Here is a 17,254-nt window from a genome sequence, read left to right on the forward strand (position 1 = left end):
GTCTGTGTGTGTGAGTCTGTGTGGTCTCATGTCCAGTGACTCCCAGGTATGTCTGTGTGTGTCTGTGTGTGTCTCTGTGTGTGTGTGTGTGGTCAGTGCCTTTCTAAATTTTTCACTAAGTGTTCAGCAGTGCTCATAATCTTGCAGAATCTCTCAGGTGCCTTGTGTAGAAATGGTCTGAATAATTTCAGTTTTTCAAATTGTTGCCACTGAGGCATCATTTCTGCAAACACTCTCCACAGTCATTGGGACAGAACCCTGCTCCCCGCTGGAAGATGAGCTTTGTGAGAGCAGAGATGATCTTGCTGTTGAATCCTTAGCCGCTAGGTGCGTTCTTGGCTAAGTCGGCGTGGCACATGGTAATGTCAGAGGGATCGATGAAATAAAGGCTTATGATTCTAGCTCCGTCAGCGTTACCGCCTTGCCAAAATCTATAGCATCAGCCCTTTGTACAAAAGGCAAAGCTCTTTCTTTCCTCAAAGGACATTGGAGCTACGACGCTGATATCTCAGAGGGAATGGGACTGCTGTGACATTTTTTTCCTCAAGACTGTTAATATTTTTTTTTCAAAAATATTCACCTTTTCTCTGTCTTGTGAATTACTTTTTTTTTTTCTTCTGCTCTTAATTCCTGAATTTATCTTTCACTAGCTCTTGACAATGGGAATATCGTGAAATTAGTACATGTCACACTACAGGATTCACTCTCTAGGAATCTGAAATATAGAAATGAAACAATTTTTACCAGAATTTCCAGAGAACTCAGGGAATAGGTATACTTTCTATTAGGTAACTCTCAGCTCACTATTATTTCTCTTTCTGCCTGAAAAAGAATTTGTCTGCAAGATACTCTTCCACAGTAATCTCCCATGTATTGATTTTACAGTTTAGTTTTCAGAGTTTTGGAGATATTATTGCACTTCTCAATGAAAAAATAAAACAACCAATCAGCCGACACATTTGCCACGTAACCCCTGACCCCACACGCTCAGAACCTCCCCATGGTCAGAGACGCCCTCCAGAGGGTACATTTGTTACAATCGATGAACACATAGTGACAGCATGGTTACCGAAGTGCATAGTTCACGTGAGGAAGTTTACTTGGCGTCGTGCACTCGATGGGTCTGGCCAAATGGCTAATGGCTCGTGTGGTGTCAGAGTCGTTTCGCTGATTTCCCAGTGTCACTCGGATCTTTGTCGAATGTTCTGTTTACACTTTCTTCCTCCATCCCTTCTTTCTTCATCTTTTCATTAGGTATTTATTGTACATTTATCCTCTTCCAGAACTGTGCCAGACTGTGGGTGAGTAAAATGCAGAATAAAATAGAATCTCGGCATTCGGAGATTTTATAATCCAAGAGAGGCAGGAAACACAACAGTGAGTGCGTGGTTTAACAAACGTGGTCTGCCTTCCAATTCCCAGCTCCGTGCGTGGCAGATATTAATCATTCAATGAATAAATGATGGCTAAGCCCATTACTCGAAACGATCTTGTGATTTAGATGTATAAAACGTGTTAGATGGGAAAAATTTGTGGGCATTCTATTAATAGACGTGGAAGGGCCACAGCCTCTTGTCAGTAAGACCTGAGCTAAAAATATTGCAAAAGTGGTCATGTCATGAGATGTCGCTGTCACTAGCTGTCGATCTGTTGGATAGAACCTTTATCAGGCATAAGACAAAACAGTTTCCTGAGAAGGATTTATTCAGATGAGAGTTTGGGATTTTTCTCCTCCTTCTTCGGTTTGCGTGAATGTGTTCATTTATTGTCTCGCTGAGACCACACTGTTTCCTAGCGTTCTTTGTATTAATAAACACCAAGCTGATGGCTCTTCTGTTTTTTTTGTAGCCTAATTAGTCAACACTTAATAGTAACTATTCTTAACTCACATTAATACATCAAATTTGCAAATTAGAGTCAACTATGATTTGCAAATTGAAGTTAATTAGGAAGTCCTATAAGGCATCTCAGAAAAAGGCCAAAACACTTTGCATACAAATAGCCAATTTAGGAGTCACAATTCCCCAAGTGCTTTTTGGCATACCTGTTCCTCTTCAGCTGTCCTCGGGGTCAGGGGGAAGAGGTGAGTGTTCCCAAGGTTAGAGATGGCAGAGAGAGTGGCTCCAAAGCCACCTTCTCCTAAGCATTTGGCACCGAACTGCCATGCGCTCACTTTTTGTCCAGTAACAAAATCTAATAGTTTGAAAAACTGCGATCGATCATTCATTAATGAAAAGAATGATGGTTTAGAGAAGAGTTTCAAAAATAATTAAATGCACGATAATCTGTTGAGATCCTCAAGTTATTGTTAGTTCTTATTCTTCTCATGGCATTTCAAAGTGCTTAAAAAAAAGTAAATAGTTATCTGCGACAGATATCTGACAGACACTTGTTAGTTAACATGTACAATAGCAAGGTTATAAATAGGTGCCTCCAATGATTAAGCCAGATGCTACGTCAAAAATGTACTGGCGTATAATTTGCCACATTCATGGAATAAAGAAATGGCACAACACACTACGCAGCAGTTGGCTGTAATGCTAGCTCCTCGCGGGGGCATAAGGATAGCTTTGGGTTTTGCTCACGTGGCTCGGCGCACTTGAAATCCATGTTTTGCAAAATTTTTACGTATCAAATATGGTATTTTCTCAAGTGACCTTTTTGTGGTTTTAATCAAATACATATAAATTTCCAGGACTTTTAAGCAGTACGTATCTGTCCATTGGAAATGTTAGGTCGATAATGACTTTTCAAGTGCAACATAACTTTGTTAAACTTTAAGAAATATTAGAGGACCTCCGATATTATCATTTCAGACACCTAACACCCCTTAGGGCGAGACAGTTGCGACTAATTTGGTGGCCTCCTATGCCTCCTATGTGTGGAGTTTGACCTTTGTAGAAGATTAATTTAAAAGGTTGAAGAAAAGTACATTTTGGTTATCTTGTGATTTGGGAAGGAAAAAAATCCCAATAACAATTTTTTTTTTGTAGTTTAAAATTTTTTTAAACAATTTCGAGAGAGAATTTCTTGCTAAATTAGAACTTTGAGATGCAGAGAGGTGCAGCTGACCCCAGTAAAAACCAGTAATTGTTCTGAGGGGTATTCTCCTGAAGCCTCTGGGAAGCCTGGTTTTATTAGACTCTCTCTCTTTCTCTAAAGTAATATTTAAAGAGAGTAAAGTACAATTTAGTCATATTTCTGGACTGCTCCCACACGTTTATTCGAGAAGAGAAGAATGCTCAATCTAATTGACATTTTGTCCTAGATTTTCCCAGACTAATTTTATCTCTGGATCTCTGGAATCATTACATAGCTTTTGTTTGTCTGTCTGTTTGTTTGAGCGCGATCTATTCATTTACTAGCTAAGAGTATTGGGAAATGGAGAGGTCACTTATTAATGTGAACTAGCTTGTCTTAGAAGACTTAAAACTGTGCCTGGTCCCATAACTAAAGCCCAGGGTTTTGCTGTCATACTATTTGCCCCTGAAGCAGAAAGAATCGTGACGTTCGGGGATGCACACGGGTCTCGACACACTCGAATGTTTGTATTTCAGCTCTCACCTCAGTTGATCTAGGAACCACACCCAATGCATAAAATGGTCATGTGACTTAGTACTCAAACCAGGCAGGGCATTTGAGAACAAAAGGGAGTGTAGGAGAGTCCCACACCAAGACCAGAGGAAAGTTGGGACTGTGACCAACAGGGACACACGTTCACGCTGCATCTATGAACTTAACATCTGCTATAAAGACAGAACCATGAATTGATGACATTGAAGGCCAAGGACAAGGGCAAGAATAAAAAGTAGAGTTTTAATCCTCAAAAAGCCTTATCTTTTATTTTGTTGTGAGCAATTAAATATTTTTTGGCTCATAATCGAAATCAGACGTTCATTAAGAAGGATTTTGAGAGGCTTCTACTAAGCATTTTGAGGACATTTCATTCATCCCTGTCAGGGTGAATTACAAACAGCCTCATGGAACAGATGTCTGATGGCAGACAGAACGTGCGACGTTGCTAGTGGCCACGACCGTGTTTTTCTCATGCTTTGCTGCTAAGTTTAGAAAATGCTTTACTTTGGGTCAACTCTACACATCAGTCTATGGACTATAGAATTAATTCAGTTCTTAAAAGATTGTTTTATGAAGATTATAACTGATGTTCAAAATCATTCTTTAAAACGTGCCCAACTCTACATTTTTCAAGGGCGTGATGCTAACAGAGAATCTCCTGTTTCTGCCACTCCTACCTGAGATTTTATATTTCACCACTCGAGATTGCATCTACACAAGGAGGAAGAGAAACCCATCTCCAACACCCCGATTCATTTACCTGCTTACTTTGTAACAATGTCACTAAATATTTGGCCAAAATTGATGCCAAGAGTACTATAAATTGGATTTCAACCTTTGGATTCTTCCCTTCGTGACTGTGGAGAGTTAGGAAAGCATCACCAAGGGGCCATCGCTATCAAACTATTTTTAAGCGTCAGTCGAGCATTTCGTATTGTTTGCTACTCGAGGTCAGAGCTACATTGATGCTAATTAGGTTCCTGTGGGAGATGACACAGAAAGCACACTGGGTGGTATGGGTGCAGCGCACAGGCGCTGGTGGTCACTTTCTTTTTCTTGCTTGATAAATCACCTTTTAAGTCGAGACAGGGGGCCTCCCTTCTCTCCAGGAATCGAAAGCCCTGAGGTCTTTGTGTTGCAAAATTATGGGGCCTTGGAGAAGATGAGAAGAGATAGCCTTTGAAGTTTGATGGGCTAACTCCCACTCTTTGGAAAAGGAGATAATTGGAGACTCTGTTTGGAGGACCGAGTATGAAAATTAGTCTTTTTCTAAATGTGTGGAGAGGAAAGGAATAATTTTCTCTCCTGTGCCTGTGCGAGTCAGATATTTGTGTGTCTGCATCATTTCTGGCAGCATTGCGACAGTGGTGCGATAGCATTTCAGCATAAATTATTCTAATTCTAAAATCTTTTGGCCACTCATATTTACCAACAGCTAGTGCACTTTATCTCTGGGACCCAGACCTGCTAAGGAAGTCCAGGATTTAGGGAGGCTGCTCACACATGCGTGCAAGGGGCACTGACTTTGCTCCCTGTCAGTCACCGGCCAGACGGCATTGGCTGTTTTATTTAGAAGCCACCTAGGCGGTAGAGTGTTACAAATGCCACGAGTGTGTTTCATACTTGCCTTTAGTGGCATCATTAAATCATAATATAGATAGAGAATAATATCTATAATGAGGATAAAGAGTTCATCATTTGGACTAGAAAGAGGCGAGTACTATTGCATTTAGGCAGATTTTCATCTAAATCATTAATCGAATTTTTTTTGGTTCTTAAATTGTGAATCTTCAATTACTGAAAAAACATATTCACCTAAAAAAAGTCTATCCCCAATCCATCTTCCCTAGGGAAATCTTGTATAGTTCAAATTTTAAGTATCAAAACAGTAATTTTAATACACGTGAGACCTTAAAGTTACATCAGCGACTCCTTTGAGTGATGCAAATTAGTCCTTATTTACTTACTTTAAAATTTTTATATAGTGTTGTCTATTTTTTAATTATTTCAAATAGAATTATAAAGATAGTGTTTGATAGATAGGAAAAATACAGATAACTAAAATCAAGAAAGCACATTTAATGTTAATTCCACCAACTGTTGCAGGAAGCGACGCCCGACAGGAATTCGGACACGCAGACAACTTTGTTTAGAGGAAGGAGAATTTGTTAGGCCGGCGGAGCGCCTGGAGGTAACAACTCCATGCACAAGCTCTGGTTAGATTTAGCACAGTTTATATACTTCTGCAGTGTCCATGCAAGGGACGCGTGATTCCTTTGTCTGAGGTTTTACATGTGCCTCCTTACTCAGGGTGGGGCGGGGGGCTTCAGATGGGGGGCTGCCGGGGGGAGGAATTTTCAAACCACTGGTCTTACAGGTCGTTGGTTTTTGCAGAACCCACGACCTTGGCGTCATCAGCACCATTATAGGATTCTTGAATAGAGACAGGACTCCTAGGCCGTAAGCAGGGAGCAGCATTTATTGACACCGGCGCCTGCTCACCGGATTCCTGTCCAAAGGCTGAGCCCTAAATGTAACAGAACAAGCAGTTTTACGCAGTCTTGTTATTCTTACACAGCTACGGAGATAAGAATATTGGTTGGCAAGCCATGAATCAACAGACGTGAGCCGGAGAATCCATGAGGTGGGGGAGGGAGCTGGGGGAAACGTGAGCTGGAGAGCATAGGGCGGGATGCGGGGAGAGAGCAGGTTTAACCTGCTGAGTCGGGCATTTCTGCAGGCCCTTCCCTTTGCCTTTTTCCAGATGCCTCCTCTGTCATAACCAGCTAGTAACAATGAACACGTATGAGGTACATCATTCCAGAATCACTCCAGAAAGTGCACACACACACGCACACACATCCACATCCACGCACACACACGACTGATGTGTTTAAAGGGCTTTTCATACTAAGGGATTTTAAAGCAAATTCTGTACTCAGTTTTTTTGGTAACCACATTTTCCCACTCGTCAGCGCATTACCAGTGTGGTTTGTTTGTTTGTTTGTTTGCTTGTTTTTAAATAATTCTAATTCCATCCTTACACTTTAGGAAAACAGGTTGTCTTGCAACAGTTATAAATCTATTTGTTCAGTGTCAGCCATGTTCATAGTCTTTTTTGAACTCAAAGTCCTTGATGTCCCTGCTTGGAAGCAGCTCCTGCGAGCTGAGTGGAGTGTATGTAACGCTTGTGTGTAATTCTTCTTCGCAACGTATGTAACGCTTGTATGTAATTCTTCTTCGCCGGTGCTCACGGAGCACGGAGCCTGGCGGGAGACCCAGATCTCACACTCAAAACTGTGCGCGCAACTGTTTCTGAAATAAGTCACGCCCTTTAATTCTCGCTTCATTGCTGGAAGGGAAGCTTTGTAGCTGGGAACTGCTTTCGTACTGGAATCGAACGATAGTTCACCGTTAGGTGGTGCCAATTTGGCGTCCCATCTGACGCATTGGCGAGTTACACATTTAGAAGCTCTGCTGGCTCCTGGTGGGACCCCCTTCTGTCTTTTTGAAGTGACAGTGGTTTTGTCCCATCTTCTTAGTTTAAGGGTGTCTCCACTGGGATTGTCTTTTCCTCTCGCCGTTTACTTCTGAAGATTTTTTATGACTCTTTCGGTGTTAACTGCTTCAGTACTATATGTTATATGGCAAATTTAAAAGTGGTCAGTAAGAACACATCCCCAAAGGAAGGTGTATCTCTTGCCGAACTATGTTGTTGTCAGATTCGATGAACTGTGCATTAAAATTACAACTTAAAAATATCTGTCGTCAATTAAGTTACTCTGATTACTTAACCAAACTAAGATATGTGTTATTTAATCATTCTAGAGTCTGATAAGAAGAAAGCCTAATAATATCTCAAATTTCATGAGGACATCCTTTTAAATGCAGTAAAAATGACATCGAAGTCAATTAAATCTTTATTTCTATTTTCAATGAACAGTTATAGCATGTTATTCAGGCTTTAGAATGCATTTAAGTTAAGAAATAGTGTTAATGTTAGAATTTAGTGACTTTTTGGATAATTGATTTACTTAAAATAATTTGTAGTTAAAATTTAATGAAAATGAATTACGGTAGATTATACATATTTTAGTTTACATCAAATATAGTAGGTATACTGTATAACGCTTTTATTTTAAAATACTAGATAGCAGTTAATCAACAGATTAAAGCACATTATAACATAATCTGAAAGTCCAGATTATTTTGTTGTATTGAAACTTTTTAAAATCAGATATTATTTGAAATACATGTAACATTTATAGAAAATATTTTTCTTTTTACTTGGTTTAGTGATTTTTGTTGTTTTGAGAATGAGATGTGAAGTGTGCAAAACATCACATTTAATGAACTGCACAAGACATTCGAATTATTGGTCTAGTAGTAGTTTATTGAAGTAGATGCATTACTCAAGATCACGTGTCTATATTCAGAAGATCTACAGATTAAATATGACAGAATCTCTTTCTGTCTATAACTGATGAATGAGCAAGTAAATGGCCTTGATTTGGACCCACAAAGACAGGTATTATTGCACGCAGGTGTTACTCCTGTATGCATGGAACACCGAGATATTGAACTTGTTTGTGAATAAGTGAGGGAGGTTCAAGTCCATTTTGTTTATTCATAGGTCGGCATATGTGTGTGCATGTGTGTGCACGTCTGTGCACGCGTGTGCGGTGAACAAGGGGACATACTAGACAAAATGAGTGTGAAGGCTCAAATAGAAATCAGCTCATTTTATTTATCCCTGTTAAAAGTGATTATGGATAATACTTTCATTATCGATAATATTTGAATAGATAGAAAAAAAGAAAAGAAAAACTCAGCACATGTACAGACAAGTCCATTTTTTATTTCCTCCCTCCATTAATTCAACCCCTACTTAGTGTGTCATTTATCAGACATTGGAGATACAAAAATAAGCGATATTACGCCATGACCTTGATGAGCTTGCAGTCTGAGAGGGGAGGTTATCAAACATGTTAATGAACTCATTCGTGGTAGGTGCTAGGGTCAGGGTCTGCACCGTTTGTGGGGAAAAAAATGAGGAATGAGTATTTCTGTCTAGTTAGGGAGGTGGTTAGGACAAGCTGAAAATCAAGGAAGTCATGTTTAAACGGAGTCTTAACAAGGCATCAGGCATGTAGCAGGTAAGCAAGCTAAGCAGATTTATTCTGAGCAGAATAAGCAGCAGGAGCAAAGGATGTGGGTGGCTGCAGCGGAAGCTGGGGAAAGGTCCCCGAGGAGGGAAAGCAGTGCAGAGGGTGCCAGTCGGTTCGCTGTGTCCCTCAGCCGCCCGCAGTGGCCAAACCAAACACGGGGTCGTCTGTCTTGTCTTGCGACAGTTCGGGGGAGCCACTGCTGGGTCAGGCTCCCCGGCGTCTGGCCGCCACCGCAGTCCCGGACGTACCCCTGTGAGTGTGGCATGGCTGCTGAGCATGTTCTCCGTCAGCTTGCCTTTTCCAAAGCGTTTCTTGAAGGTGCATTTAATCCACCCAGGGAGTTAAGGCTGTTAAATATTCTCAGCCATTGGGTCCCATTAAGAAGAGTCATTATTTAACAGCATGGACCCAGGGTCCTTCCTGGGCATCCTGGAATCTATCATAGGGAAAGCTGAAGGGCAAGGGGGGTAGGCGCCTAGGTCTGTATGCATTTTGGAAGGTTGGCCATGGAAGGGCTTTTGACAGTCACATGACATTGTAGCTTGCAAACCGTTTGGGTGGGTAAACGTGATTTGTACCCAGTTAATGGAACATCACACACGTTACTGAGATAATTTTGTGGTGTGTGTGTGTCTGTGTGTGTGAGTGTGTGTGAGAGAGAGAGACAGAGACAGAGATAGACAGACAGACTGACAGACAGACAGACAGACAGAAGTCCATTTGCCACGGCCAATGGGATCCTCAAACACAGGAAGAAGAGTGAAGGTTTTGGAAATGTTAGGGCTTACTATTTATCAGTAGTTTTGTTTTTGATGAAAAAAAATACAGCATTGTGCGTTTAAATAAACATTACTTTAGAACAGTTTTACATTTATAGAAAAATTACAGAGATAGTACAGAGTTCCCATACACCCCTCACCCAGCTCCTCAGTTATTAACATCTTCCGTTGTTCTGGGATATTCGTTCCAGTTAAAGACCCAGGGATGACCGATGGTCGCTAAGGAGCGTCTGCATTTTACTGACGTCTCCGCCCATCAGCTCCAGTTTGGGGATCCCCTCCACACGCCCCGCAGCACTCCCCACTGCCTCCCGGCCCCTCGTATCTTTGGCAGCTTCTCAGACTTTCCGTTTTTGATGACCTTGACCATTTCAGGAGTGCCAGTCCAGTATTCTGTGAAGTTCCATCGATGGAGATTTGTTTGGTGTTTCCTTACAATTAGACTGAGGTTATGGGTATTTGAGATAAAGTTCACAGAGGTGAAGTGATGTTTTCACCTCATCCTGTCCAGGGAACATACTATCAATATGAATTAGCACTGTTGACGTTGACCTTGGCCCGCCGGCCAGGGGAGTCGGTCAGCTTTCCCCACTGCATAGCCCCTCCGCTGACCACGTCTATTCCATCCTCTTGAAAGAAGGTTACTATGCGCAGCCCCAACGTGAGGGATGAGCAGTTATGTACCGTATCCTCGAGGGCGGAGTATGCTTTTTTATGAACATAAATTTTGTGGAACCTCACTGCATGAGCTCTCTGTTTTTTCTGTTAATTAGTTAGGCCATCTCTTTATACTGATACGGACTCGTGGATGTATGTTTTATCCCTCGGGTTATAGGCCTACTACTTTATTTATTCTGCTTCTCGAATCATTTCGGCTTTGGCTGTTAGGAACGTTTGCAGCTGCATCCGTGTGCCTCTGACACGGATCCCCGTCGCTGTGTGTGTGTGTTTGTGTGGCGCTTCCTCGCTTCTGGCACGAGAAGACATTTATAAATATTTCTATGTCTGTCTCGGGCTGAACGTGAATCCATATGGTGTCTGCGACTCTCACAGGTTGACACGCGGGTCACGACAGCCTCCCCTCCCTGCTCACCTGTAAACTCACCCTCCAAATGTGAGAAAACGGACACCCATTTCCCTTTATCCATTTAATGGATTTATCTATTCGACTCCAGTGGACACACCTGCCGGTGGGGGCGACTGTGTCACCTGTAACGGGTGTTCACGTGCAACGCCGTTGGTTTCGGTCTCACAGACAAGTGGCCATCAGCGAACACTTTTCCTCTACCCGCTTCCATGAAGTTGTCCCATCCCTTCGTGACATAGTCAGCTTCTCTTGTCAGACTGCATTCCTTCCTAGGGTCCTCCTGCCTCCTGAAGATTTTTTTTTTAAGTTTTACATCCATTAAGATAACTTTGGGCTATGAAGATGTGTGAGTTTTGACAAAGGCATAATGTCATCTATTCACCATGGCAGGTGTCATACAGAATAACATCACTGTCCTAAAAAGTCCCCTGTGCATCACCTGTTTGGCTCTCATGGAAAGCACTGATGCATTTATCCTGCTACGGCTTCTTCCTCCAGAATATCATAATTTGAATCATACAGCGATGTAGCCTTTTCAGATCGACTTATTTTAATGAGCAATATGATTTCAGATGTCATGTGTGTCTTTTCGTGGCTTGATAGCTCTTTTTTTTATGACTGAATAATTTTGCATTGTGTGAGTGTGTAACTGCCTCTTTATTCATTCAGTTTAAGAACACCTTGATTGTTTCTAGTTTTTAATAATTATGAGTAAAATTGCTGTAAACATCTGCACGCGGGTTTTCACGTGGAAACGAACACATTTCACATCTGTTGAGTAGACGCCTCGGCGCTCGATCACTGAATCACAGGGAAGGACGCGCCAGCTCTGTGAGGCAGGGCACAGTTCCTTTCAACTCTGCATTTTCAGCAGTAATAAATGAGAGTTTCTGTTGCTCCACATCCTCGCCATCAAGGACATTGTTAACTTTTTGGATTTTAGAAATGCTAATGAGCGTGTAGTGGTGTGTCCTTGTTATAATTTGCAGTTCCTTAATAAAAGTTGATATACAGCATCTTTTCATAAAGGCTGTCTGCCAGCTGTATGTCACCTAGATCTAGGGCCAAACATTCTCGTATTTCTTTACATTTTCTCTAGTTGTCTCCTTGATTCATTATTTCACCCATTCCATGAAATTGGCACCTACTGTGTGCAAGACTGCCTGGGATAAGGTGCCAGAGAATTTTTGTCAATGATGCAGTGAACACACCATTCAGACTCCTTGTTCATGCGGTATTTTGGTTTATGGATTAATATTTTCTTTCCAGTTTAATTGTGTGTTCTTTTAAGGGGCTGAGCTCAGCTCTTTAAATCTTTTGTAATGCTACATCCTCCTCACCCCACACTATTCTTTAGCAGGAAGACTGGAATTGCAGAGCTCCTGGAATGTCAAGAGGTCTCTCTAAAGCAAGGGGCACTAGGAGATCAAATTTTTACGCTTATCTGGACGGATCTCCAGGCTTAGCTTGTTAAAGGTGTTTTCAAAGTAATGGGCCAACCGCCCCATTGTACATTCTAGAAATCACGTGATGAAGACTTTTATTGTACTACATGTAGAAAGAAGAGACAGTGATAACATAGAGTGATTTTATTAAATTATTTCTAGAACATGAGCTTTGGAGAAACATAGAGTGGATTTCAAAATTCAATTCAACCTCTTACTAGCATTATGGCTAGCAAAAAATTGAACTTTTCAAGTTTTGTTTTCCAAATTTGTAATGTAGACATATAATTACATTCATTAAAAAAATTCCTGGAGGACTAAAAGACATAGTCTTTAAGGCACGTCACATATTGCCAACCATATAAAAACGTCTTGGTAAAGGGTAGCTGTTTTTATCATACCCGTTTTAATATTCCAAGTGAGTCCAGAGAGGTACCAACCAGATAAACTAAGCGTTCACTGTCTACCCCAATACACCTTGCACACTTGCAGATGTAGTAAATTTTCACTGTTTTCCTGCATTTGTAATCTAAGGTTAATTTCTGTGGCATAATCTAAATCGTTTGATAGCAAAACTTTTTGATTGAAAAATGAGGATCTCATCTAGATAAAATACAGAAGGAAACACTTCAAGATATGAGATAAGGGAAAAGAGATGTCCTATAAAATATACGTGGTAAGCTAGGAAATAGGGAGAAAAACAAGGATTCTGTGCACCTGTGGCAAGAATCACGGGAGGAGGCAGCGTCTGACGTTCTGATGAACGGGTCACCGGACGTGACCCTGGCTCCTGTGGCTTCATTACAATCAGTGCTTAATTCATTAGATTCTTTATCGATGTTTTCTAAATAAATAGTATTGAGGCATATTTTGCACTGAATAAGATACGCATGTTCTACATGTAGATTTCAATGAGTTTGATACATGAACACAACCATATAACCGCCACGTCAAATAAGACCTATTTAATTTAATGTGTTTTTTTTCTACTTAATTATGGAAGAAACTTTCCTTTAGATCTTTCTTTTTTCTTTGTATTAGACTTAACAGCCGTATATTTTCTTCTAAGCATGGCTTTCATGGCATTCCATAAATTTTGATATGTTTTATTTTCATTTCATGGCAAAATATTTTTAAATTTACTTTCTGATTTCTTCTTTGATCCATAGACTATGTGGAAATGTGATACTTAAATATTAAATATTTAGATATTTCTCTTGTTTTTTTTGTTGTTGTTGAGTTCTGATTTGATTCTGCTGTAGCTAGAGAGCAGACTGTTTATTCTTCTAACCTTAAACTTAGCGAGACTTATTTTGAGGCCCAGCCTATGATCTGTACTGGAGAATATTCTGTGCATGCTTCGAAAGTGTCTGTACCAGGCTATTGTTCATTGAAGTGCTCCATAGATGTGATTTAGATCAAGTTTCATAATCTATATTTTTGTCTTTCCTGATTTTTCATCTTATTGTATTATCCATTACTGATAAAGGAACATAAAAATATCAAAGTATGATTGTTGAATCAAGTACGTCTTCTTTTTGATTCTGGCAGATTTTGCCTCATGGATTTTGGAGATCTGTTACTAGGTTTGTGTACAGTTGTTATTGTTACATCTTTCTGTTGTATTCATTCACTCAAGACTTTCTAATACACTAAGTCTGGCGGCTTCACAGATTTGGATTACCTGCCCATTTTCTGAAGGATTCTAGAGAGTTTCTCTTTAATATTTGGTCTCCGGTCCAGTTGCATCCACATCACCTGAGAGTAATTTAGGAAATGACAACATAGGACACCAAGTTAAATCTGAATTTCGAGATACATGGAAGAAAGTTGCATATCTTTCATTGAGCATCTAAAATTCAAATTTACCCGTCAGCCCTACCTGGAGTGTTCTACAGGATGTAGAATCAAAAGGCCCACCTCAGACCTACTGGATGAGAATCTGCATTTTAAGGAGAACTTCTGATAGGTTATATGCATATGAAAGTTCGAGAAGTCCTCTTGCAGTGACCTAAGTGACGTAAGGCATGAAGACTCTGATGGGCTAGCACAGAGTGGTATCTTAGTGTGGGTCAGAGCAGCAGTGGGAAATGCGAGCCTCCAGGAGTCTGTGATCGCGGGCTCCGCCCACCTCCTGGACGCCCCAGTTACGCCATTTACCAGCCTCCCTTAATGTCACGTTTGATTACAGCCATTCCCAAATCAGCCGTAGCTCTTGATATTAATAAGTATCACAACACAGTAAAAGAAATAATTCAGAAATACAGTCATTAGAACACTATTTGTTTGAATATGATCATTTTTTAATTACATACAAAAGGAAAGTAGTTGGTGAAAGCCATAATGGAATTTTTCAATCTCAAGGCACTTAGAAAATCCATACTGGGTCGTTCCTGCCTCAGTACCACCCCTCACCCTGAGCTCGTATCCCGTTAGGCTTCCGTTTCCCTGATCACGTTGTTAACTCTCTCTCTCTCTCTCTCTCTCTCTCTCTCTCTCCTCCTCTCTCCCTCTCTCTCTCTTGTCTCTCTCCCCCTCTGTCTATATATATATATATATATATATATATATATATATATATATATATATACATACATATATACATACACACACACACACACACACACACATACACACATATATAAAAATAATTACCTCTGGTATTTCACCTAATTATATCTGCACTGAAAGTCAATCTGTAAATCATGTGTGGAGTACTGAACCAAAAAAAACCCCAAAAGCCATAAAATGAACATATATACATATATATAACACACATATTACGTACGTATTCTACGTTTTACATGTATACATACATATATGTATATATATCCTGAAATGGAATTTGAAGTATCAGAAACCAGAACCCTTTATTACTTTTTCTTTAGTAGCTACAGTTAAGTAGCATGGCTTTTTATTCTAGAGGTGTTTGTGTTTTCACACCCTGATGCTGAGGGCGGTGAACTGTGACGACAGCCCCCCGTCCCCCGTCGCAGCCCCCCAAGCCCGTGTGGCCGGCTTGTCACCTCAACTCCCAACCCTGTGCTCCTTCAGCTTTGGAATGGGGATTCCACCTCGCTGACGGTGCCAGCGTCACCGTGCGGGTCACGTGTGGGAAGGCGACACGTGTCGAAAGCACCACTTCCCTTAGCTTCCAGTGACACGGCGAAGGGCGCTCTCAGAACACGCTGTCGCTAACCACGCGTACCAGCCGCTCCGCTGTCCATCTGGACTTCTCCGAAGACTTAAGTCTTCTGAGGAGGGGCACACATACTATTCGAGTGTTTCTGTTAGAAAAATTAAAGGGGTGGTTTACTCTGCTTTAAATAGAATTAAGCAAAGGTGTTGGGAGTCATCGGTAAGGGATCAAGGGAAGCGACCAAGACGGCAGAGCAATGGCAGGTGCTCAGGAAAGACAGAGTCAGGAAGAAAGAAAGGAAGCAGAGCTCGTGCGACAGCCCGGAGTAAACTCTTTCGTCAAATGTGGGAATGTGGCTCATGCAAAACAGCCACGCATTTTCCTACTAGCAAGAAAGAATAGTCTACGGCCACGCCACCCTGAACGAGCCCGATCCCATGTGATCTCGGAAGCTCAGCAGGGTTGGGCCTGGTTAGTACTTGGATGGGAGACCACCTAGGAAGACCAGGTGCTGTAGGCGTAAAAAATAAAAATGTAAAGGAAAAAAATAAGGGCTTGTAAGCTGACAAGGTCCTTGCAATCTGTGAGGCCAACCAAGGGGTGCCTCGCCTAAAAAAAAATAAATAAATAGGAATACGTCCACACCATAGCCGATCCTGCACGTGTTCAGGCGTTTGTGGACCCCGGTCCGCTCCGGCCGGGGCGAGGTTTCTGACGTCCCTTGGGAGTTTTCCTGGCGCCCGGCGTGGCGCGCCGAGCAGCTCCACGCAGCCCTCGCCGCTTCCTTTCTCACATGACACAACTTTTCGCTCACCGTCGCGAAGTCTCATCATCTGTAAGCTATCGTGCTGCTTATTTTCAGGACGGAGTCGTTCTCCCCAGATGTCACTAGCGCCACCAGGCTTCAATCGTTATTGTGTCGTAGAATGGAGGCTGGTGAACGCGCGATAGGCAACTGGGCAACATGTCTCGGGAGATGCCGTTTTATTTTTATGCCCGGATAATCGGTTAGAGAATGTTTAGGTTGACAGAAAACTTGAACAGAAAGGGCAGAGTTTCCGTACACGCCCCCTCTTCCTCCTCACGTGGTTTCCCGTTTTCAACACCTCACGTTCGCGTGTGCGTGTTTACATATTTACAAAGGACGGAGACACTGTCCGTGCATTATCGTTGACTAACGTCCAGAGTCTTCGGCAGGGCTCACCCCTTTTGTCGTGCAGGTCTATGGGCTTCGTCACACGCACGATGCCTGTGCTCGCCTTCGTGGTGCTGTGCACACTGGGGCATTGCCCTGAAAACCCCCTGTGCCCCACATGGCCAGCCCTCCTCCCTGCCCCTGAGCCCCGGGCCACGGCTCAGCTCTGGGCTTTCTCTAGAGTCGTTTCTTTCCCAGAACGTCATCGAAGTTGGAATCATGCGGCATGTAACCCTTTCCTGTTGGCTTTTTTCACTTAGTCATGAGCCTTTCAGGTTCTTCCAAGTCCGTTCACGGCTTGATAGCTTATGTCCACTTAGCATTGAGTAATACTCCGTTGTCTGGATGGCCCACAGTCTGTTTGTTTATCCAGTGCAGCACGCTTTGGGAGCTTGACAAATCTCGGCAATTATAGATATTTGCGTGCAGGTTTCGTGTGGATATGAGTTTCAGCTCCTCTGAGTCAATACCGAGGAGTGAGATCGCCGGATGCTATGGCAGGAGAACGTTTGGTCTGGTAAGAAATCACCAGACTGACTTCGGAGTGGCCGTACCGTTTCTTGCTCACAATAGCAATAAACAGGATGTCTTTTGCTCCACACCCTGGCCTGCATTTCATGTTGTGAGCGTTTTGGATTTTTCACATTCTTATGGACGGTAACATCTCATTGTTTTAATTTGCTATTCACTAATAATATATGTTATTGATCGTCTTTTCGTATATACTATTTACCATCTATATATCTTCCTTGATAATGTCTGTTCACACATTTTTTGCCTTTTTGATTGAGTTATTTGTTTTATTATCATTTAATTTTAAGTGTTCTTGGTATATTTTGGATCGAAATCCTTTACCAGATATGTG

The 17,254-nt window shown here is 41.7% G+C and overlaps 1 non-coding gene across 1 annotated transcript; it reads left to right on the forward strand.

Moving 5' to 3' along the window:
* The first annotated feature begins 15,595 nt into the window (after positions 1–15,595).
* Positions 15,596–15,714, forward strand: LOC120614584 (5S ribosomal RNA). Its single transcript, XR_005656009.1, has one exon. It is a non-coding gene; the product is annotated as a 5S ribosomal RNA (ribosomal RNA).
* The last annotated feature ends 1,540 nt before the right edge of the window (positions 15,715–17,254 follow it).

Source organism: Pteropus medius, unplaced genomic scaffold, assembly GCF_902729225.1.
Source record: "Pteropus medius unplaced genomic scaffold, Ma_sr-lr_union100, whole genome shotgun sequence".
NCBI lineage: Eukaryota > Metazoa > Chordata > Mammalia > Chiroptera > Pteropodidae > Pteropus > Pteropus medius.